Raw genomic sequence first — 24,791 nt, 5'->3', positions numbered from 1 at the left:
CTCACAAAGCACATAATATATTTTGTAATGGCCAACGTTCTGATCATCAGACACCAAGTTTTGCCCCCAAGCTGGCATAAACTAAAATGTTTTGGAGGAGACCACAATATGAAAACATGTCTCTGGGCAAAGTGTGGTGTCTTCATTGGTATACAGAAAAATTCAAGGGATTCTTTTCACTTGTGTGCGTGTTTTCGGCTAATAAATGTGATTATTTGCGTAGATGAGTTTATTGGTTCTTATGCAAGTGAAATTTGGGTCAGGGCAAGAAAAGGGCAGGCAATCTTCTGGTTCAGAAACCTAAAAGGCAGCCAGCAGCAGTGCTTAAAGAAAAAAAAAAACTCTGAACCTTTTAACTCAAGTACATTTTCATTTTCTCATTCTGCCAGGTCTAAATGTAAGGTTTTAACACAATTCAGCCTGATGTTGTTTCTAAATGAATATGAACTAGAGAAACTGATCATTTTAAGTGGTAAAAACTCCACTGATTAGATTGATAAAACGTTTAAACACACAACAACTTTATGCGGCCATCTGGAGCCTGGATGGCCACACAAAAAGCTATGGTGGACCAGATTTGGCCCTCAGGCCTTGAGTTTGAGACATGTGGTCTAGTCTATTGATTATGTTTTAACAATATTGATGAAAAATACGAAGAAAAATACATCCGTTGTCCTTTCATATGCGATTTTTTTGTTGCTCACATCTGGTTTGTTTTTGTGACCTCATTGGAAACAGTGACGCTGTAAAATTTCCACTATTACATTTTAGAAAAGAGTCTGACAACAAAATGAGCACAAGACCCCGAAATTTCAGTTTATGACATAAAAAAAAAATAAAAATGAAAAATCACGATCAGAATCAATAACACACTGTTTGAAAAACATCGCTCAAATGGTTAATATTTCTTTGCTTCTTCTCCACTGAAGAGTCGCTCTTTACGCAACAGCACGTGGGTTTCAGGAGAAAATCACCTGTCTTTATCTCACCTGCTCTTCCTGTTTTTTTGTTGTTGTTTTTTTTTTAATACAGAGACAAGTCATGACAGAAACTCAAATCCCTTCTTCTCTCCTTTCATCCGATGAACGGACCAATGAGAGAGCAGGACTGAAGAACGCTGAGCGCACTCGGTGAATGGAGAAAAGGGGAACGTCCTGATCCTGAATGGCAGAGCGTGGAGGGCTGAAGGCGGTTGGAGCTCAGCGAGGCCGGGCCTCACGGAGGAACATGCTGGAGGATAAGGCGTGTCCTCTCCGGCAGCGTGGCGTCGAGCCAGTCCACCGGTGCCATTTGATGCCTGCGCTTGTGACGGTGCAACAGTGTGTGGCGGACGCTGAGAAAAGATTTGGCAGCTATAAATAGGCCGTGTGTTAAAGAGGCGCATTGTAAATAGTGCTTTGGCATAGTGTCACTTTACACCCCCCGTCCCTCCGCACCCACTCGCTCTGGGTCTCAGCCCCAGACCGGACTTTTCTTAACAGTTTCATTATGCCTGAGTGCGTCATGAACGCTGGAAAAAAAAAAGATGAGAAGAAAAGGAGGAAGAAAGAAAGGAAAGACGGGGGTTGGCAACAGAGCTATGGGACAGATTACACGCTAGCTCTGTGTGTGTGTGGGTGTGTGTGCGTGCGTGCGTGTGTGATGTAATGTAAGTGAGGCCAGGCTTCCCCAGGTACTCCGGTGTCTCCAGGTCTGGGAAGCTTCCAAAGATCAAGAGAAAAGACAAATGTAGAAGAAGCGATCCTGTGTCTCTTCTTTCTCCTCCTCTCAGTCTCCTCCTGCAGCTCCTTTTTTCTTGCCCTACAAATTCAGCTTTCCTCACCCTACTTCTTTCCTTTCCTCTCTCATCAGAATTTCCACTTAAAAGCTCCAATTTTTTTTATATCCCTCAGTACAAATATCCATTGTATATTTGCAAGAAAAACTCTTACCATGAGCAGATTTTTATTATTCATGTCCTTCAAATCCAGACTGCATTCGGGCAAGAATAGACGCAGCTGTAACCGTAAAGAAAACCAAACTTATTACTGAACACTTAAGGTAACAATCATGCGGTTTCAGTATTCAGTAACAACTATTACAGATTCGTGTAAATCTGAATACCATCAAACAGTGATTTTATCTCAGTAATTCGGTTTCCAAAATTGAAACTCTTTTTATTTTCCAGATTCAACATGCAGACCAACTTATTTCGAATGTTCAAGTATAACTTATTAATTTTCATCTTTCTGGTTAACTATTGAAAACTAGAAAACAAGAGCATTTAAATTGTCTCCTCAGCCCAGGTAAAGTGGGTTTTAGTTACAAAATGTTCAGACTAATGCAAACAGGAATCAAAGAGCAGAAACATCAGTCCTGGATCTCCTGTGGCGATTCTTTAAAGATCAACTCAGACTGTTGTTCACACCTTGTGAATCTCCCCCCAAACTTCTGAATGGGTTTTACTTTACAATTCTCTCAATGCCGTAGCAATCCCTAAGTCCTACACGTTGTTTCATATTCTAGTTTTTCCATCCACTTAACTTTCCACTAATTTGCTTGTATACAGCAACAGTCTTTAACAATGGCTTCTTGTGGATTACCAGCCTAGTGGAGTGAGTCAGTAGCTATCAGCGGTCACAATATTTTAGCTTTTTTTTTTTTTTTTTTTTTTTTACTGTTCTCATGTTGTATTCAAATCTTTGGAGATTTTCTGAAAACCGTTATCATTTCCTTTGTGTTATGCATTTAGCATCTGAGTTAAACCTTTTGAATCACTTACTGAAATAAAAAAAAATAATGTCCTGGATTGCATTATAATTTATTGAGATGCACCTGTATGTTTGTTCTTTCTTTAGGATGATGTTAATATTTACAGCAAAAGCTGCAAAATGGAAGAGAGCAATCTGGATGATTTGGAGCCAATCAAGTTTTCAAATTAAATCAGAACATGGAGTTCAGGCTTTGTGGTTTTCATGCTGAGGTTTCCCAAACAGCTAGTTTTCATATACCAATTTTATATTTGTATGGACTCCTAAGTCGGTTCTTCAGTAACTTAATCGAAATCTCTGCATTTACAGTCTTTTATCCACCTGTCTGGACTTCATTCTTTAACTTTACCTTTCCATTTTCTCTACCCCTCACTAACTCAGTGTAGGGAACATATTTCTGGGTGTGGTTATTGTTTTCTTTTTTTGTTTTGTTTTTTTTGTTTTTTTTTGCTCAGGCAAACATTGTTTCCACTTGCTCCTATAGCAAATAAAATCCTTCCTGTGACATCAAATCATGACGTCTTTTGACATTCAAATATCCACTTCGCCAGGAGAAGCTGTGATGTATTTTTCCGCAGCTATGCGCTCTCTTTCACGTCTGGCAGACCATCTCTAGGAGCGTTTTCTCCTTGTTTGCTCCTTTGCAGCTTCAACAAGCAACTTCTTTACGGGAGAAAACTCAGATTCTCCCCTTTTTTTTTGCTCCCCGTGTCACACACTCACACACACTATGACGCAACAGCCACTGGTCATGTTCCCAAGGTCCTGTTCTCAGAGCGGTCTGACTAGAGGCCTTTGTCTGAGCTCGCTTTAAAAATAAAACTGGAGCAGGATTACAACGTACACACACACACACACACACACACGCACTCACTTTGCATGAACTAAACCTGACCTGAGGTGGAAAATGAAACAACTGCCAGCTCATGATGGTGTGTAAAGTGAAGTGAGAGTGTGCACGTATGTGTGCCGCCGCCATGCTGTATTCAAGTGAGCACGATTCCACTCGGCCTCCTCCTGAAGTTGTAATTACAGGCTTGTGTAACACCCAGATGTGTGTGTGTGTGTGTGTGTGTGTGTGTGTGTGTGCGTGTGTGTGTGAGCTCGCACGAGGACGAGCCTCCAACTGGCTCACACCACCTGTCATTTCACGGCGGCACATGGCAACACGATCCACCTGACAAACTCAGTGGCCCTCTCAATCAGTTTGAAGCTTCTTACACCTCCTGGTCTTACCATATTACCTGTTGATCCTACAAAGAACCCCTAAATATTCCTATAAATACGGCAGAAATCAGAGAGCTCAATTCTCTAAAATTTTTAGATTCAATTAAAAAATTGATCGGGGAAATTAAGCAGGACTGGGTTGCTTTACTGTAGGAGTTATACTTTATAAAATATAAAATATTCACCTCTGAGATCAAGTTTAGAAGGCAAAAGAAGAACAAAATGTATAACAATCAAATTAACCTGCATCAAGAAATTAATAGAAAAATCTTTAGCACAATAAAGATTAAACCAGATGACCCCAGACAGAACCTAAAATATTACGGAAATAAGTGCAGAACTCTGCGACCGACCACATCGTCTAGAAGTTCGTGAACGGACAACTTTCCTTTGCGCTGATGAATCAAAACCTGAAAATCCTTTTAGGAAATGAAAGATACAGAATCCTCCAGGGGAAAGAGAAGAGAAACATGTTGCCCGTCGACAGGTCACAGTTCAGACGCCACCATCTGTGAAAGCCTCTTGAAGCTAAGCAACATAAATATGCTTTTCAGCAACAGGTGCCGGCATCAAGATGATTTCATCTTCATATCGGCGAAGGCCCTCTCTGTTTCAGAAGGGAAACCCCGATCTGCTTTCCTGCACATGATAAAAAGACATCGCTCCATGTGAAGGAGGCAACCTGTGCAAAGTCTCCCTTTTTTCAGACACAGGTCTGACAAAACGTATTTGAAGCCTTATAAACAGAAAGTCCTAATTCAAGGCCAGGATTTAAAAAAATGTGAAAATACTGTAGTTTTAAACCTCCTGTACAAAAACTCTTACTGGGAGTGATGGTGGAAGGAAGAGCAGCATTTTTCTTAACTCTTTATCAAAGTTTCCTAATGTTTCTCTGCTGCTGCTGGTGGTGATGATGATGATGTTAAAGAGATAGAAAATAGTCACGGTATCTTCAATCCTCTGTCTGCTGGATTCAGTAGATCAGTACAGACGGTAGCAGAACAGCCCCACAGCATGATGCTTCCACCACCATGCTTGAACGTTGGCACTGGGCTCTTAGGTTTAAAAAGCCTCACCAAGAGGTCCTCCAACATGATGAAACCTGCGAATTTGATGCTTTCGTAAAGATGGCGACTTTGAAGTGGGGATTCATTTCTAGTTAACTGATTTAGCGTCTTCCAGTCCACGATTAGCTTGATCTGCAGTGGTTTCTAGTGATGGTTCTGATCATTTGAAGAAATGCTCTTTCCTCTGAGAGAAACAGCTTGAGTCAGACGGTTGAAATCTTTATTTCTATTAGAAATAAAAGCATCAAATCTCATTTTGAAATGGAGTCGTATAACTAGGACTTGCATGACAATATTTATTCCTGTATGCATAATCTTGACTATGTGTGGATAAAAGAAAGGACACCATAAAGTTAAGGTTATGCACTCAATTCACTCACAAGGATGTATCAATCAACCCTCATGTTTTTGGAGTACCCAGAGAAAAGCCACATAGACACGAGGAGAACGTGACAACTTCATCCAGAAAGGCCAGGATTTGAACGTTGGACCTTCTTGCTGCCAGGCAACAGTGATGATACCTACTGCTTCACCTTGCAGCTTCATGTTTTTTTTAAAAACATCTGAAGCTGATCTTTTTATCACCCTGGAAAAGTATCAGTCAAATAAATCACAAATTAACAGCAGGGGTACTTCCATGCACCCTCTGTGGCATTTCAATCCCCTCACTGTGTCACGGTTTACCAGTTGAGAAACCCAAGACTCACTTAATCAGCTTTGTCTACTTACTCCAGGATCCCCTTTCCCTCTCCATTAAGTTGCACTCTAAAAACAGCTCAGTCGCAGCTGAATCGCTGCCATCCAAAAGGTTTCGAGGGTAAACGTTGCCAAACCCGCGCAGACGATACCCACTGAGAGCTCTCACAGGTCCGCGAGCAAAGCTTCACCACGAGGCCCCAGAGGCTTAGACTAATGATGAACGATGGACTGTGTGAAGTGTGATTCATTTCCTACTCGTTTTACTTACATTTACATTGAATTTATTTTACTTAGATGTGAGACAAATTTGGTCCTGTTACATGATCACCTCACGATCACAAGTGGATCATTTTTGACATCTGTATTTCCTCTTGTTTTCCTCAAACTCCTAGAGTATCGACTGACATGTCTTCTGCTCTGTGGAGGGGGAATGGCGATCGAGATGGCTTCACAGACCTCAGAGGCAGAAAGTCTTTTAAAAAACTAATTAGCGTTTAATAGAACAGTGCAACACTGAAAAACCGTGGTGAAAATAGGCTTAAAGCTTATGATACTTTGTGTATTCAGGTATATTTTACAGGTAGCCCATCATTTGCCTTTATTTTATAATATTTCTGTCATTTTCTCACTTTTTAAGGCAAAAAAGTCTCAGTGTCAGTTGGGAAAATAATAGAAAATAAATTGTAATAATTCAGATTTACTAGTGTATTGTTAATATTGTTAAGGTCAAGCTTTTTCACACACCTGACAGATTTCAATTCGTTTTCTTTCAAGTAAGAACTTTCTGATGAGAAACAATGTAAAAAAAATGATAAAGGAGCACTACGTTTTAATAAAAAAAGTTTTTATTTACATTTTCATAAAAATAGGCATCTGAAGTGTTTTCACAGTCTTTAAATAATCAGACATCATAGCAACCCAACCAGCTTTTTTTTTTTTTTTTTTTGCTTATTTTGATGATTATTATTTGATAATGAGAAACAAGAAGATATACATGAGTGCTACACTATTTCCTCATTTTCTTAAACCTTTTCATTTAATGTTAGTCTTGGTTATATTTCCAGAAGGAAAAAAGAGATTTATTGTTTTTTGGGCTTTATTGGTCTGGTTCTCAGGCTAGATTTGGTCTAAGCCTACAAATAAATATAAATATATTGCCTTAGCCCATGTATGAGCATTTTTAAAAGGAATAAATGTTTTAACAATTGTTCTTTGATAATGAACCTCAAGTGTTCACGGTTGGAAGGCCTCCTCGCCATCACCCTAATCTTTCGCTCCAGAGATTCTCTATCAGATTTAATTCAGGGCTTTAACAGGGCCGCTCCAAAACGTTAGCATTTCCTCCAGTCAGAAGAAACACGATCAAATTCAAAGATTACCTTAAACCGTAAAACACCTGCTGGGTAAGGATTTGCTTGCTTGACCTCCTCCGTTTGGGCCTTTTCTATCCCTCTGACTGTGTAATATGTGATCATATTTAATAGCCGGCTAGATTAGCAGCTAAGTCGCATCACAAGGCCGGGTCTCGCTCAGAACACCGCGGCTCTATTCCAGGAGCCAGGGAACATCGAGGACGCTTCAGGGGGAGACACCTGCTGAATCAGGCGCTTCTACGCCACACAGTGTGATGGAAACTGATCCAGCAATATCAGCCTCGCGGCTATTAGTGTCTTGTACAAAACTCACTGCCTTCTATTAATACTGTAACCTGGCACACACTCGCCGCTCTATAAATGCACGCTCACGCAGTGGCTGTCACACATACCTGATCTGGTTTCAGCGGTACAAACCTTCCCAGCAACACATTATACAAGCAAACGCAAAGGCCCACACATGCAGCTGCGCCGACACACAAGCACACACACACACACACACACACACACACATCCACATCCAATCACGCTGGCTGGCCGAGGCTCTCAGCAGTGTCCCGTTAAGCACACACTTGAAGGGACACCCCAGAGAGGGGTCCTTTTCACAGTAATAGTGGCCGGCAGCACTTAGCGAGGACCCGGTGGCTCTCACCCAGCGCTGCGAGGGGCGGAGAGGGTTCTCAATTCCACAGCAGCCCACTCTTCTCTTCCCACTGAGTGGGAGCAGAAGAGTCTTTCATGGGCGCAGCACTCCACGAGCTGCACACTCCAAAGCACTCACTCACCCGTCGTTCACTGTGGAGGGTGAGATCTCGAAATCGAGTGAACAGGCGAGCGGGAAATCAGACATGAGTGTAAAATCTTTCAAATTATATTCAGACGGCTCTTTAGTCTAAACACTGAAACTCAGTTGTCACAACACGATCAGAATTGCAACTGGCAGACATAAACTGCTGGCATAATAGATAAACTGCTGGCATAATAGACAATAATAACATTTGTTTGCTTGCTTCGATGTTTGATAATTTACTTTCCATAAATTCCCCAAACATCTTCGATTCTCCTTGGAATATTCTGAAATCTTCCACGCCGAGTGTTGTTGATTGAGGGATCGACAGCACTCTGAAAGGATTTTCTCTTTATTAGCACTGAAGATGGCAGAGCAGAGTCCTTCGAACAACAAATATTAGCATAGTGAAAAAAAAATACTTAATAATTTTAATTAACAAGAAATAAGCTCAGAACGAGCACCAAACTGAGCATCCCCTCATCTGAAAGTAACAAAAATAAAACGAGAGAGGTAACGTCCCGTTTTATTTTAGCACTCACTCTTATCTCACAGCTTAGACTTCGGGTCAATTCATCTTCGCCTTTCGGACTCTCATTTTGTAGCCACTCACCACTGGGCATCAATTCATTTCTCTTTACAGTCAAGTATTTTTGAGGATTTAAAAAAAAAATAAATAAATAAGTCCATAAAAGCCTAAAAGTTTAATTGTAAGATATTTTCTAAAAACGTCTTGTAACATCCTATTGTCATTGACTGTAATTATTTATTTATTTATTTTGCTTTTGTTAAAACGACACTTTTTATGCACTTTTACTTCAGTAAGGTGAGTACTTCTGTTACCAATTGCATTTATCAAATACATACATTTATGGAAAAAAAAAAAAAGAACAAACTACCTTCCTACTGCTTTGCCGTGTGTTAAAAGTCTGTGTTTGTTTTGGTTTTGATAACCAACAAGTGCCTGAGGCTTCATTGATGCTTTCTCCTCTGGCCGTGCAATGAACCGCCACCCACATCGAAGGAAAGCCTGCGCCGTTTATTGTGTCTTTACCAGCTTGTGTTGTGTTGCTTAAACACGGCAGAGAGCGGACCCTGACTTTTACCCTCACAGTGGAAAAATTACACGACAGGCTGGTACGAGCAGGCGAACACGCATGAAGGCCGCCATCCAGCTTTCAGCTCTAAAGCACGACTTTGAGTGAAATCAGCCGCTTTCCTTCTCTCATCCCCGCACAACATCCTGTACATATCCTCTGTGGTTTTGCCGAGAGTGCGTGCCGCCTCAGCCTCATCGATGGAATCCGTCACTCGTGGCTCGGCACGGCCGGGATTACGGCAGCATTCCCAGCTGCTCAGTCACAACGTGAATTAGGCTTTTTTCATCTGGCTATCAGGGCGTTCTGGCCGCCACGTGTAGGAAAGAGAGTTTCTGGGCTCACGATCTGAACAAGATAAGTCTAATACTAAGCCTGTAGGAATCGGGAAGATGTTTCCTGGGATGCCTAAAATTCCTTCCGGAAACCTCCATGCCGTCGTCTGACATCAAGGGTGAATCAGGGTCCACTTTGTGTGTAAACCTCGAGCCGAATGAGTTAGAGCGAAAACCTCCTCCTCTTTCGCTTCCTTTTAGAGCTGTTTATACTCACGAGACTAGAATTATGGGACACTTACACAGGGAGGCCTATTATGGTATGAGGACACAACACATCTCACTCCCACACACCAAAACATCCCGGCAAACACTTACAGAGAAGAAGACAGCTGCAAGATCCACAGCGATAGGAATCGGGCAGTTCCAGCGTTATCGGAGCAGAATGTGATGATGCAGTGGATTCCTGGGATACCTAAGTGGTCAGGTTTGTTCCTCGCTCCAGACGAGAGCTGCAGACAATTACCTAATGGTAAACCGGGATGCAGTAAAATAAAGTCCATGACACTCGTGAAGTCATGTAGCAGGAAAAAGAAACAAGTTCACAGATTAAAGGAATGCGGAGAAAAGGTGAAGGGAAAGACGAGAACTGAGCTTAAAACAGATGAAAGCAACAGCGATTACCGAGTTTAGTTTTTATGCCTCTGACAACGGAGGTTTGACTGTGTCGGTAACAGGGCTACACATGGGAATGTAAGCATAAGCAATGGGTTTTTTGAATGTGATCTATGTTTTGAGTCTGATGCCGATTCGCTATGCTGTGAATCATTTTTCATCAAGCCGTAAAGACATGGTTAAATAATTAAACAATTAATAACTGTTTGGTTGAGATTGAGAATAGTTTAAGTGTAAATGCTTTCAGCAAAACCCAACAAATTTGAAACATTGATCACTTCACCTGATGAAAAGATCCTGATGAAACATGAGTTTCACAGGATACTCTGATCAGTCCAACCTCTGAAGCCTGGGTCTGATTTTTGAGTCGTCTGTTAGCCTCACATTCCCGGTTTAAAACCCGTCGGGATTGGTCGTTTCAAGCTGTTGCACCCCGATTGTTGAATCCTCTGCCATTGCCGTCACGTCATGTCGATTCCATTTATTACTTTAAAATACAGCAAAAAAGCCTATTTGTACAGGCAGGCTTTTAATTTAATTTGATGTTATGTTCCTACACGTCTTGTGGATTTTTTTTTTTTTTTTTTTTTACCATGAAAGGTAAAAAATACAGTATACAAATAAAATTTTACGTACTTACAATAAATGACTGTTTTTGTCTTTTTTTTTCTTTTACATATTTTGGGAAGGTCCACGCGTAGTTAAATTCTGGTAGTCCATTTCAGTCCAGATGTGTGATTTATTCTCTTCAATATGCTTCTATTTCACCACTGGATGATTTGTCTCATGTGAGAGTTTTTACTTGGCTAGCCTTAAAACCGCCAGATGTTTAGTAGCTTTACAAAGTTATTTAGACACGGCATCTCCTTTACAGGTTCCTTCTATCTTTTGCTATTTTGTCAGCTCAAATGTCTCCGTTAGTCAAATATGTGTTATATATCAGACAAAGTTACCTGAATGAAAACTAAAATGCAGCAGCAGACTGCCAGAGCTGTGGAAATCCCCTCAACAGAGATCCTGCTCAAAGTGCCTTAAAAGATCTCAGAAAGTGATCCAGTACGCTTTAATCTAAAGAAATTCAAGAACAAGAGCGCTTTCAGAACCATTTGCAAGGCTTCCTGGCTACAGTAAACTACGGTTTAGAGGTGTTATCCAACACACAACGAAAACACGGAGCAGCAGTGAACCGTCTCAGGAGTGGCCGGCTTATGAAAAACGACTCTTAAGAGGCGATTAAAAACTGATCCTGGATGTCAAAAAAACCAAAAAAAACCAGAACAACATCTAAAAGTCTGGAAGTCTCACTTGTGGCAGTGAGTAACTTTTATAAAAAAAATAAAAAAATTACATATTTGTTAAAACGGTCACTAAGTCCTGAGAATATAACGTGAGACAGAGAAGCTGCGAAAAACTCAAGCTCCTCTTTCTTCTACCAGTGCTAATGACAGCAACACACAGCTGAGTCAGAAACAAATGATCAGAGCCAAGAGGAGGGTCTTAGTGATGTCAATCACTCTTGTGTATGTGCTGCTCACCGTCACCCTTCTTCTCTGCTAGGCGTTCATGAGGAGCCTGCATGAATGCTCAGGCTTGTTGATATAGCCACAGACGATGGCAGATGATGAAGTTCTCCGCCAATAGCACATTGAGCAGCATGTACATGAGCATGACTGACAGTGCTAAGACACTCCCCCCGCGTCTAATTGAGAACGTGACATATTTCCATGTGCATGCTTGTTTTTATTTATTTACATGTTTTTGTATATAGTCATATATAGATTACTTGCAATATCACACTAATGTATATATTTTACAACTTTTATATGTCGTGGTTACATTTGTATTTACTAATATTTAACACTTTGGATGTAATAAGCAATTTCCCATTGGGATCAATAAAGTGTATTCTTTATACTATAGATTACTATCATATAATATCCTTTTAAAATCCTTTGACATATTAAAAGTCAAAGGATTTTCTTTCTAAAGCTCTTTGATGCTCAAATTTCTTTAGATCAGATCAGAATATATGCTTTGTTTTTAACGTTTTCTCTTGCCTACTACAGGTAAGATCATTGTTAAAGTGATCTTGATTATGGATGTTCGGCTGGTGAAATCATCCAGCTGTCCAAACAATTGTTATTTTGTCAATTCATGATTTAAGTGGACATGTTTGGGTGGGCGAAGCAGTACTATTTTTATAGTAGTTTCACTCTTTTGATTTAAAGTCGTTACAGCAGTACTTATTAAGCACCTAAACACTTAAAACCAACATTGGAGAGACATTAACAAGTCCAAATCAAGTTTCAAGTTATTGAAAGCTAAATCAAGTCTCATTTCATATTTCAGTGAAGGTTCACAATCATTTCTCAAGTCTTTAATAGTGCAGGTCAAATATCAACCCTTTGGTGGCTAAGTATAAGTCCCCAGTCTTTAAGGGGCATTCTAAATCAAATCTTAAGTCTTGTGCCAGGTGACATTTCAAGCCTTGCATGGGCAAATCCAAGTCAAACCTGAGACCTTTGAGCACCAAGATTGAGTTGTCCGAAGTTTGCGATGAGTCAAAATTAAGTCTTAAGTGTGTGAGGGGAAAGCTAAAGTAAAATGTCACATCCAGAAATGTCAGCGATAATTTCAATTTTTCTATAAAATTGATTATTATAATTCTGCAACAGCTGATGGGACTGATGGTCAATAGACAGTCTGGATTGAGCCTTTACTTTTTTAAAGATCTGCTCATTAAGATGCATCGTGACAGCTGAGGCGATCATGGGTAGAGTCAGGTTCACCAGGCAGCCACACATTGACGTTAAAACCAGACCGACAAATTCCAGGTATGTCCACCAAAGGTTGTATCTAATCTAGAGTATTTTTGGGTCAAGTCCAATTCAAGTCTCAAACATATCATGAACAAATTGAGGTTTACTCAGTTCAATTCTAAGTTGAAGTCAAGTTTTAAGCGCTTCAGTAGTCCAGGTCAAGTCTTTAAACCAAAGTCTAAGTCCAGAATCAAGTCTTTGAGGGCCAGGTCCAGGTTTGGTCTAAACTCAACCGCAAAATAAAAATGACTTCATAAAACACAGTTACATATGTTGCAGGAATGATTTGCGATTTTTGTCTGTCTGCGTCCCCTTAAGCCAGTCACACACAGTGCTGGACAACCTCTGTTATGGTGAAGATGATGCTGCACTGCTTAAATAAATAAAGTGAAGAGTAATATTCTATTATCCACTGGTGCTGCTAATAATAGCTGAGCACAACAATGAGGGAATCCTTCTGGTGTTCCAGCTCACGAATGGAACACCATTAAGTTAGATGTGATGTCATTCTCAGCTTCACGTTCCAGCTGAAAGGCCTGGAATGCCGCCTCGCAGCCAACAAGTTGTAAAAGCAACAATTTAAGCATTGCTTAGATAAGCGGTTACTGTAACTATGTGTATTTTTGTGTGGGGGGGAGAGAGAGAGTCCACCTCAGCTTGCTGTAGAAATAAACATAGCTTCACCTGCATCCTGGCTCATGAACCACAGGCTTTGTGTGTGTGTGTGTGTGTGTGTGTGTGTGTGTGTGTGTGTGTGTGTGTGTGTGTGTTTGTGTGTGTGACAGGGAGAGGTGTGAGGTATGCATGCCATGTTCTTACTCTCTTAACCACTTAACCGTCCCAGGAGGTGGGTCACTGTGCCATCTGGCATCATTTAGATAGCAGTTTGTGTCTGCCTGGTGAACCTGATCCTGTCCATGACCTCCTCAGATGTCACAAAAATTGCAATTTAGTGACAAATAAACTCTGATTAGCCTATTTTAAAATGTAAAGGGTTAATTCAGACCAAGTTATTGTAAGATTGTGAAAACCTTTTTATGGAAAAACGGAGATAATCGCAGATATTTTTATGTTTTTTTTTATTTTTTTTATTGAATATCAACAGGCATGTGTTATTCAAAATTCACATTTCACACGTTTTTTTGTTTTTTTTTGCATTGGGTCTCTGCTGCTTCTGAAAACAAGCCAAGAACTTAAAAACTCCACCCAGTCAGTATTAAATATTTTTTAGTCATCAGCAGGCACTTCCCCTCACTAAGCAACCCCAGCCAAGCCCAGCCCTTTACCTGATCAGCTGGTTACTATGACCAAACACACTCCAGTGTGTTTAAAGCCATTGTATACAATGGCTGCTGGAAAAGACAAGTGCTTTGCTTTGTTGTTGACTTTTCATTCAGAAACCACTTAATGCATTCTGGTTAATTTTTCAGGAGGCTCTACTTCTGCTTTTCAAAGATGCACAGTTGTACAAATGTGCATCTGCTTGCAGCCATTTCCCCTTTGAGTTGGGGGGCGTGGCCAGTAGCTGCGTGTTTGGATTTAACTGACAAGAGGTCAGGTGAAAATAGGAGGTCAAAATAGGTAGAATTGACCAGACGAAAAATTCATTTTCTAAGAATAATTTTTTGTGCAAAAAATGTAATGAGCATGTTTTGCATAGACCTAACCTAACCTGGTCAAGGGAGCACAATTGGTAACCTTTAATTATTTTCAACATTTTAGAAAAACATCAATAGCCACCTACTCACAGGCCCAGCCTGATACTGTAATAAAATTAATTAAATCAATCTCATGTATATGCTTGACAATATAGCAGCTATAAAATACATTAAAGAGACTACACACTCCACTCTCTCCTGCTCTTCCCCCTATTATTAATATTCTTGAAAACATCATTTTATTCTGAACAGAGGTTTCTGCAGTGCAGCCTCAATATTCTGCTTAAACAAAAGGTTAAATTGTTTAAGAAAACTACTCCTATACCTCGACAATAAACCACTTAAAACAGGCTTGGTTTCATAAGAGATTAGATTCAACAGAACTCAATAAACTCTCATTACTTTTCAGCTTCAAGTGTTTTATTCAAAGCACTCTCTGTTTTAATCTGACTCAATCTGACTCAGTCCAGCTCGTTGACTCCTATGTTAGTGCAGCTCCAGCTACTTGACAAGATACTGAAAAAAGGGGAGTTTGTATTTCAGATTCCTAAAACTTAATGGCAATGTTTCAGCTGCACTCTGTGAGTTCTTTGCTTTCACACGGAGAGCTGTTTATGGATACTTGTGAGTAGTGCAGACAGGAAACTGCAGCAGCCATCAGAGTCTCGCCTACAGTGTAAACATCTTTGTAAATGCTGAAACACACTTTGGTTGGCGAGATTTGATCAAATGATTACCGTGTGGTGCTAAATAGATCTTTATGCAGAAATCAAAGGTTAAAAATGTGTTGCTGAAGCCTTGCTCTGGTTGTGGCTGACATAATCACACCAACAATAGGTATCATGACATGCACTCTGTCAGGGACCGATTATTTAAAACGCCAAGATCGGGACGTCCACAACACAATCTGTACGACTTTTATTATCCACATTTGCATATGTAGATTCTTCTGAATACATTTGCCCCCTTCATTTTCTCAACTACCGGGGCCCAGAGTTTAGTTTTAGACTCTCAAGGCAATTATAATAGACGTACTTATGCTATATTTAGCAGTATCAAATGCCATTGAGAAGTGTGGTAATTCTTACAGCGCTCTTTGTTTTTTTTAAGTTAAAGGGCCGTATAGTTGTGAGGAAACATTCAATGTTATTTATGCAATGCTGGAAACTGATCAAATTGAGCATCTCAGTACTATCCACTATTCATCTCTGGTACTATAAAAACTAAAAATCTCTCACATTTATTCTCATTTTTAGTCCTGAAAGTGTACATTTGAATTTTGATTTTGTGTCTTATTTTTTTCAAACCTCACTGCTTTGTATTATCAAAGCAGTGAGGTGAAGACTTAGACTTGACAGGAAAGAATCCCCCTGTCAGCAGCTCCCATTCGTCACCTACAGCACAGTGAGAGCAACAATAGATGAATTCAAGTGCAAACAGATTGCAGCCCACTGAAAACTTGTGAACAGTGTGAAAAGACACTCTATTGTGGCAAACACCGAGCTATAAATCTTCTGCCTCGGGCTTCAGGCTCTGTCTCTTGTTTTCCACTGACAAAACACTTGCAGGAATATGTGTACAAACACTGCCTCAAATCTCTGCATATTTCAAGCGCACAACACTGTGACCACACGCAGCTTCTCAGAACATTTCATTCGGCGCCACCAACAAAAGAAATTCACAGAATCGTGTCCACCAAGACGCAAACGGCTGTCTTGGAAAACAGCCCCAATATTGAGGTCACTTTAGCTTTTTTTTTTTTCCTTGCAAATGGGCAGTGGCTTGTAAAGAATGCTTTGATCTCAAAACGGCCCAGTGATAATCCATTGTGTGTGTAATATCTGTCACTTATAGGCTCGCAGCTCTATTATAACGAGCATACGGTTGGCGTCACATACAGCTCATATTAACCCCTCGGCTCTTTCCTGCTTCTTCTTTGTCCTTATGTGAGTTTGTGTGTTTTAACCCCGGCGTGCACACCCATCTCAGCGGGCACCCCCGTTCACGTTAAAGCAATGCGTTTCACTCATGTTTTAATGACTGATTAAAAGCAGTAAGTCTGGGAAACAGCGAGGCAAAGTTTTTTTTTTTTAGCTCAGAGCTACGAGTCGAGCGCCAGCTCATTTTCCTCATCCAGCCTCATCATCCATCTCCATCAACCCTGAACCCTCCGGTCTTGTCCTGAACCTCTGCTACCGGAGGCCTGTGAGAAGTCAGCCGTGCACCCTCGCACTCCCACAGCTGCTCAATACGGACCATTCATGGCCCACGCTATAGGAAGTAACAGAACACAGCATTGTGCTTACATGCAGTTAAGCCAGTGTAAGGGTGAGCCAGAGGTGAGCGAGAAGCCCCCCAAGAAGTCCAAATGTAATTTCACAGAGATACACTCTGCAGTAAAAAAAATAAAATAAAAAAAATAAAAAAAATCAAGCACAATAAAATGCTTCGAGTGCAGCTGCGGTCTCTGAAGAATTGCAGTCAAACGTCTCAATGATCCCGCACTCCCTTGTTCATGCTAATCCATCTTTCCTGCATGAACAAGGTCCATGAGTGACTCCAGCAGATATCTAACCTGGCAAGCATATGTATATGTGTGTGTCCGCCTGTCTGTGTGTGTGAGAGGGAGTCTTCCCTGGGCTGTCCCACAGGGGATCCAGGCGTCTCGTCTCTGAGTCACAGACTGACTCTGTTTGTGTGCGAGTCCATCAGAATGGATCAGCATCAACATCCCGAGTTCCCCTTAGGCGCACACACACACATACACACACACACACACACACACACACACACACACACATTGTACATCGTTGAACCTCCCCAGGGCTATGTGCTATCCCCCCATGTCCCCATAAGCAGAAACCTCAGCTTCTCAATGTTAGATGGGCCGTTCACTCACGCTGGACAATGGCTTCAGGAACACCGCGAGCCGTCCAAGAACGGATATTTACAGCAAGACATCCACATATTTTTAATACCGATGACTTCCACATATAGTTCAATACTTTTCACTCTATTTTAGAAAAAGAATATCTAAGTTCTTTGATTTTATACTTCAAAAACTCTCCTGAAAGCTTTAAATCTGGCCCTAAAGGGAAGAATTGTGTAATGCACCTGTGTTACACACATTTTATTTGCTAGTACAACTCAATAATAAGGATGAAGGAAAGTATCTCAGAGTGGAGAACATCAAATATTTATGTAGAGAGCATTTCAACACTTTATATTATAATATTAGGTTGTATTGAGAAAAGTCGTACTGGCTGCCTGCAAGCTGCTGGGTTATGATTTTGGACAAAGCTCTCTTGACAACAAAAAAAAAGCACTTTTTCAACTTACAAATCCAACTTTTACTGCTTTCAAACAGTTACTCTCAGGTATAAGGCACAGCTATCCAATCCCTTCAAAAGCAGAATAAAACACAACAAAACAGAACTTGATGACACGGGTCAGTTCTTTAAGCATCAAAGTCCCAGGTTTTAAAACGTCCACTTTTATGATCAGCAGGTCTGAAGTTAAACGTTTTTATGTGAATGTTTCAATTGATCATGTTTTTATAACAGCATGTTCTTGTTTATTCGTGCCCTGGCAATTAACTTTAGGGGAGGTTTCGCACGTCGATTTTGTTGTTACTGGGCAGAAATCTCAAGATGAGTTTGACTTTCCAGCACACACAAGCAGCAGAATGAAGCTGCAGCTGAATGAATTCACTCATTCAGTCGCTTCCAACTTTCTCTCAGACCACCTGTGACCATGCAGCAGAGTGCAGGACTCGCAGGTGCAGGCAGAGGCTTCACCACTGCCTTCCTGTTGTTAATATTGATCTCTTTCCATTAACCACATAATTCCTCCAGGCCTGGTTTCGGCTTCCTTCCATCCATCCGTGCATCCATTCTTCCATTCTTCCATCACTGAATGTCGTTTGGATCCTGTATCTTTTATCCATGTTTGGCAGCTGATAGGCCGCCTCAGGATACACACAACGTTCAACAGGTTATCCTTGTCATTAAAACTGTTCATGTGTAACAACTCCACGGTGGATTAAAACAACTTCATGCCAAAGCATTGTCAAATCAATCAATAGTATTGTGCATTTCAGTTAAAAAAAAAAAATATATATATATATATATATATATATATATATATATATATATATATATGCAAAAACAATTTAAGTAAAAATTAAAAAATGAGCATAATCATGCAAAAATACAGTCAAAACTGGACATAAAATCAGAATAAAACTGAACATAAGCAATAAAAAACTTCACTGTATGACATGAATGCAAACTAGAAGCGTTTTTTTTGTTTGTTTGTTTTTTTTTTTGTTAAATACTGGATCCAGATGATCAGCACAGAGCTGTAAAAGAGAAAGCGTCACACTTCTAACAACCAGACAGTATTGGACATAGTAACCAAGAAGACATGTTGAATCCTGGAGTGACAACCATGACTATCCTTAACCAATAAGTTTTTAAATCCTAGTCCTCAGGAGAGACCGACCTACATGTTTCAGGAGTTTCTTTGACTCCACGCTTTAATAATTGGGTGATTAACAGTCTTCTGCAGCACTTCATGTCACGCTGAGGAGGCCATCCAGGTGTGCAGGAGCAGAGAAATATCTGAAACGTGAAGGACAGCGGGTCCGAGGACCAGGGTTGAAACCGCTGCCTTGAATGAGGAGGAATCCAAAATGTTTCTGTCACAACTTTAACGATTCCCAAAGTGAAATAAATTCAAACATTCAATTCAGAAATACTTCATTGATCTGAAAGGGAAACTAAATAAAGTGCTGTGAAGTAGTAGAACAATGTGCCCCTTAAAACAAACTACTTTAGACATAAAAATGATTAGTATATCTTCCAAGTAATATTGTGATTTAAATGTCAAGGTTTCTTTATAGACTGTTCTCCTGATCAGAAGAGTCAAGTTATAGCAGCTGGACTGTTAACTGCTGCTAACAATAAATAACAAAGGAGCTAAGACCGAAATACCGAATGCATTGAGACACGAATCAGGGGGGAAAAGAGGAACGAGGAGGAGAGAAAACATGATGAAAAAGAACAAAAATAGACAGATGGAGCTGTGAAGACAGAAACGGTGAAGTGGACAGTAGAGCTTCACTCTGGTCTGAGTGCTTCAATGAGGCTCGCTGCGCCGAGAGTCATTATTGTTCTATAACACAGATGAATAGTACATTAGCATAAAGGAGGGCCTGACATGACACATGACAGACACAACTAACTCCCCCTTCGCTCAATCACCTTTTCATGAGCTTCCTCTCACCAAAGCCTTTTCTTTCCTTTTTTTTTTTTTTTTTTTTTTTTTGCATGAAGTATGCATGTGAGTGTGTGACTTTTGCATGGCAGCGCGGTTCGTCACACCAGGAGAGGATCGGCCATTGTGCTGCTGCAGTGAGCAGTGGGTGAGTGTGTGTTTGTGTGCAGAGGAGAGGATAAAGGAGAACCTAACAGCGCTGCAGAGCGTCGCTGCACGGCCGCGCGTAAGAGCCTCTGAACGGACTTGTGGCCTCGTTTGGAGTGCGCCTCGTTCTGGGTTGTTGTTTAATGAAGAGCCTCTCATGAAAGACACACATACACACTCACTCGCCCACCACAAATCATATCAATGCTCTTCTAGCACTTTAAAAACGAGTGCTTGCTCCGAGCCTAATACGCAGCAGCCCAAGGTCGTCCAACCTTGTTTTTTTTTGTTTTTTTTTTATTTTGTTTTGTTTTTTTTAATTCCTCTCGATGATTTCCATTCGTCTGCGCTTGTCTTGGACCGTTCCTGGCTTGTCATTGTGGGGGCAGGGGGGAAGAAATCTCCAACTCCAGCTGAGCTCTGGTATTTCTGTTCAATCTCTGCAACTCTGCTGACTGAGCGGAAGTCACCTCGTGGCTTCTTCCTCTTCTTTTGTTGACTCACTGCACGACTGGCATGTACGTCTGTGAAAATAGCAGGGGGAATCCTTTGTGCGTATGTGGTGTCCTCCTGATGCGGTGGCACAGTGCCATTTAAGCACCTTTGAGCTGGGAAGCACAGGGATTGCCCAGCCAATCCATCCGGTGATAATTGGATCAACGTGCGTCTGAGGAGGCCTGAGCCAGGCAGCCACTAACTACTGTCCTAATTGGATTAGAGATTGTGGCAGTGTGTGCGTGTGTGTGTGTGAGGGAGGGAAGGAGAGGGTTTCCCTGGATTACAGTGACCCAGGTGTGAACAGTAAAGCTTCCGGAGTTGGACGTATTTGTGACGTCACTCTCGGAGACAGTCCTCTGTTCGTCATTGTGAGCTGATGACTGGCATTTTCCTTCTCGCACGGCAGCATGGAGTAGAGGATTCCATCAGCAACACACACACACGCACACACACACACACACACACACGCACACACACACACACGACATCACTGCATGCCTGGAGCAAAGACACAGGGAAGCAAGTGCTGCTGGTTTAATGCAGTTTACACTGCAAAAACATAAGACAAAACTAACCTAAAAGGATTATTTGACTTATGACAAGATATTTTCCCAAGTTATAAGTGAAATAATCTGCCAGTTTAACCAGTCATTTTTCATCAAAATTCAAGGGTTATTGACTTAGATCAAGCTCCTGTATCCTGCTAAAAAGTTACTTGTAAGTTAATTTTGTCTTAACTCTAGTGCACTGGAAATTAGACAAAAAATACTGGGTAAGATTTTATGTTTTTGCAGTTTATGAACAGAGTAATACTCGATCCTGAACTCTGATTTTTTTTCTGAAAGAATTCCTACTTTCAGAGTTACGACTTTGGGAGCCATCTTTGTTGTTGCTTTTACGCATTGGAATAGATGATCCGATTTATCTCCAACTGAAGAAAATGTATCATCAGGTTCGTTTTGTTACAGCACAGACTTGCAAACTACAAGCCAAAAGTACAACAAAGTATCTTCCATGGCTGTGGATACATTTTGGCAAACATATTTTATATTTTAATTGAGTGACGTTGCTAGATTAAGACTAAGCCGCAGCATCTTCAATCAGATCCAAACTTTGACTAGGTCACTCAGCAACTTTCATTTGCTTGCTTTGTGTTATTTTTAGTTATTCAGAGGTGAACTTCCTGGAGTCATTGTCCTGCTGCAGAACTTAAAGGTCATAAACTGAAGGCCGGATTTTGTCTTTCAGGATTTTGAGAGCAGGATTAAAGGGTACATCACTTTTCTGCAGCAGGTTGTACCGCGTTCATGTTTGACTTTATGTTAAATTTTGTGTCATTTAACATAAAGTGCTGCTTTTTGAACTGCATTAGCCTGGTTTGTTTATTTGATAGGTCTGTCAGTAATGAGAACTTTCTGTGGGAACCAAACTGAACTAAAACGGATTGTTAATCACACTTCATGTAAGATTTAACAGCAGGGTCAATTGTACTTTCCGCTAAGGCTTGCTTCGTTTGGATCGCATTATTTTTTTCAGGAAAATATGAATTTATTCAAGTTATCTACTTTAAGCAATTGTCTGTTGATCCGAAAACTTCAAGAGAAACAAGGGAAACAGAGTAAATTAATGAGAGCAAATATGTTTTTACAGTTTCATTCTGTTGCACAGTTGTTGTTTGTCTTAGCAGCAAAGCCTACAGTTTATCGTGAGAACTACATTGGTTTTATGAATAAATAATTACAAACCGCAAACATTTTCTGTTGCCATCATGGTGGAACAAATATTTGATTCTCCGTTCAGGAAAAAGATTTTGCTGGTATAAATTTAAAACCCAAAGCCGTGTCGGTAAAAAAAAAAAGTAGCTCAACGTACAGAAATAGAAAAACATGCAAATAGACAACAATGCTATGAGCTAAAAAAAACCCTTTGAGTTATAAAAAGGTGTCATAAATTTAACACATGGAGTAAAAATACCCCAAAAAAATGCAAATAGTTGTTTGCTCAGCAACACACGTAAAAACAGAGACCGTGTTTGTTTGTCTCCAGGAACATAAACAGCCACGTTCCTGTTGTTTTCACATTTGACTTTTTCCAACAATTGTGTCCGGAAACACTTTCGCTTTTATCTGTGCCATCTTTCGGCTTTTGCATAAGTTGTGTATTTATATTCCACATGTTTTCAAACTCGTGAGCAGGTTTTTTCTGCAGGCCTGCGTAACTGAGAGTAATTTTATAAGCATGTTGAGGTTCTGCTTTTCATCGTCCTTTAGGTTATTGTCTGAAACTCACGCAGATCTCAAGATCTTCTCCAACTGAATCAAACGAGAAAAACTAGAACTAATTAAACATGCGTGAAGTGAAAAGCAGGACTTTAGAAAATTTAGGAGAACTCAGTAAATATTAAGTTCTTCTTATTAAGAAATAATCAGCTCTTCCTTTCTCACTGTGGTGATCAGTCTCACTTCAACAGTCAGGAGCACAGCAAAGAAAATGTCTGAGATTTAAATGCTGCAAACCTCCTCAAAAACACTGAGTAAGGATCATCTCCTTGTCTGCACCGGATGTGAAACACCTCAGTGCAATTTCATGTGTGAAGGAATGTGGGTGAGTCTTAATTTATTATAAATATGACCTGCTTTACAAAAAGTTTCAATCTTACAAAAAGTTTCAGAACTTGTTCATTCATTTATATTATGTCGAAATGAATTTCTCCAAAAACCTACATCATGTGATGAAACACAGCGATAATTGGTTTTATGCATTTAATCCACAAACTGTTTTCTGATGTGCATCTGAAGCCCCTTAAAGCGCATTTTTATTCAGCTCACAGGAAACTTGACGTTTTCAGACATAAAAGTGTCCAGTGTGAAATTCTGCACTTATTCTGCACAATAAATTATAAGCATTTAATGGCAGAAATTTTTAAAAGCCATAAAACTTTGCATAGAAGATGGTTTTAAAAGTGTCTCCTGCCCAAAGCGGTGCCAGTATTTAAATACTAACGATTAATGTGTTTTATGGTTCTGTGTGTGCTCTGAGGTGAAAGAACACAAGACGTTGCTGTTAACATTAGGATTTTTTCTTAATTGCTTTTAAATTTTTTTTTAAAGTAAAAGGCCTCTTTTCTGTCATCTGACTACAAAACAAAAAAGTCTGGATCTACAGTACTTTGTTCCTGCGTTTGCATGTGTGGGCGAGAGAGTGGGGTGGGGAGGGGGTGTTAGAGCCGCTGAATGTGCTGATCCATAAGCCCCATCGACAGAAAAACTTCTGTTCCTCAACCGGAAAGAGCAGTGGAGGAGAAGCACTCAAACTGGATGTCCTCGGCGCGGTTCAAACGCACAAATTCAGATTCCCGTAAACACACAAACGCGCGGAGAGGCTGGACGAAGACATCAATACTGAAATTCAGCAAAAGAAAGGAGTGAACCCAGCGGGAAACAAAACTAGAGGGTTTATTTGAAAAGATTATGAAACTATAGTTTGTTTGATTTAATTATTAAATTTAGGAAATAAAGCAGTTTTAAATGTGTTTTGGGAAGGATCAGTTGTTCTGAAAGTGTGCGTGTTTATGTCGTTTAGAAAGCATGTTGCTCGTCACCACAGACCATAGATGTCAGTCTAATAAAACTATAAAACGGTGAGGATGATGCCAAAATATTTCAGCTGTTACCTTTTATTGGTCTCATTTGATGGGAGCTTCTAAAATACTCAGCCTGTAATACATGAGAGGCCCCAGGTTTTCACACGTTAACCTCAGCCCGTCTCGACCACCGCCACAAACATCCCCAGGTAAGAGCTGCACAACGCAAAACCTCTGCTCAGCCTTAAGCGAGTTACAGTGAAAACGTATTTGTTTCCCTAACAGATTTCCTCTTTTTATCCTTTTTTGTCACAAAATTCAAACAAATTGTAATATCAGACAAATCTAATCTGACTATGTACAAAAAATCAGAATTAAAATAATATCTTTTATCAGGAGAAAAAAAAAAACAATTCAGATCAACCTCGGATCAACCAAAGTAATGCTGCCTTATTATTTGTGCCTTTCTTGAGTATCTTCAATAATTGACTGTTTCACATTGCCGTCCACTCTGCTTCAGTTCAGTCACATTTAGGCGACTTTGAGCACGAACCTTCCTGTTCAAAGTTACATCACAATGTCTTAATCAGATCCTTCAGAATATTCTGCTAGAGAGAAAAACTCACTGTTGCTCTGGTTGAGACAAGTTTCCAGATTCTGAATTACTTCCTTCACCATGTTTGACTGTTGATATTCTACTTTTGTTTCACCATCTGCAGCATATTTTAGTCTTAAGGATCACCAAGCCATTTTTTGCAAACTGTGCTTTGTTGATTTCTCAGGATTTCTTTAGATTAGAGATTTACATGTTGCTTTTTCAGATCTCTTTGCCTCCTTCGTGTTGTATTTAAGTTATTTC

General features: G+C 40.3%; 1 long non-coding RNA gene across 1 annotated transcript in view; it reads right to left on the bottom strand.

Moving 5' to 3' along the window:
* Positions 1–214: 214 nt before the first annotated feature.
* The window catches only part of LOC106945974 (uncharacterized), a 40,532-nt gene continuing 15,955 nt past the window's right edge, over positions 215–24,791 (bottom strand). The window contains exons 3-4 of the long non-coding RNA XR_001424664.1: positions 1,932–1,997; positions 215–1,333 (exon numbers count right to left, since the gene is read on the bottom strand). This is a non-coding gene — a long non-coding RNA (uncharacterized LOC106945974). The remainder of the gene's footprint in view (positions 1,334–1,931; positions 1,998–24,791) is intronic.

Source organism: Poecilia latipinna, unplaced genomic scaffold (genome assembly GCF_001443285.1).
Source record: "Poecilia latipinna isolate Pla-1442-1.1 unplaced genomic scaffold, P_latipinna-1.0 Scaffold11, whole genome shotgun sequence".
NCBI lineage: Eukaryota > Metazoa > Chordata > Actinopteri > Cyprinodontiformes > Poeciliidae > Poecilia > Poecilia latipinna.
Note: the sequence above shows the minus strand (reverse complement) of the source record. Positions and strands in the feature narration are given on the sequence as shown.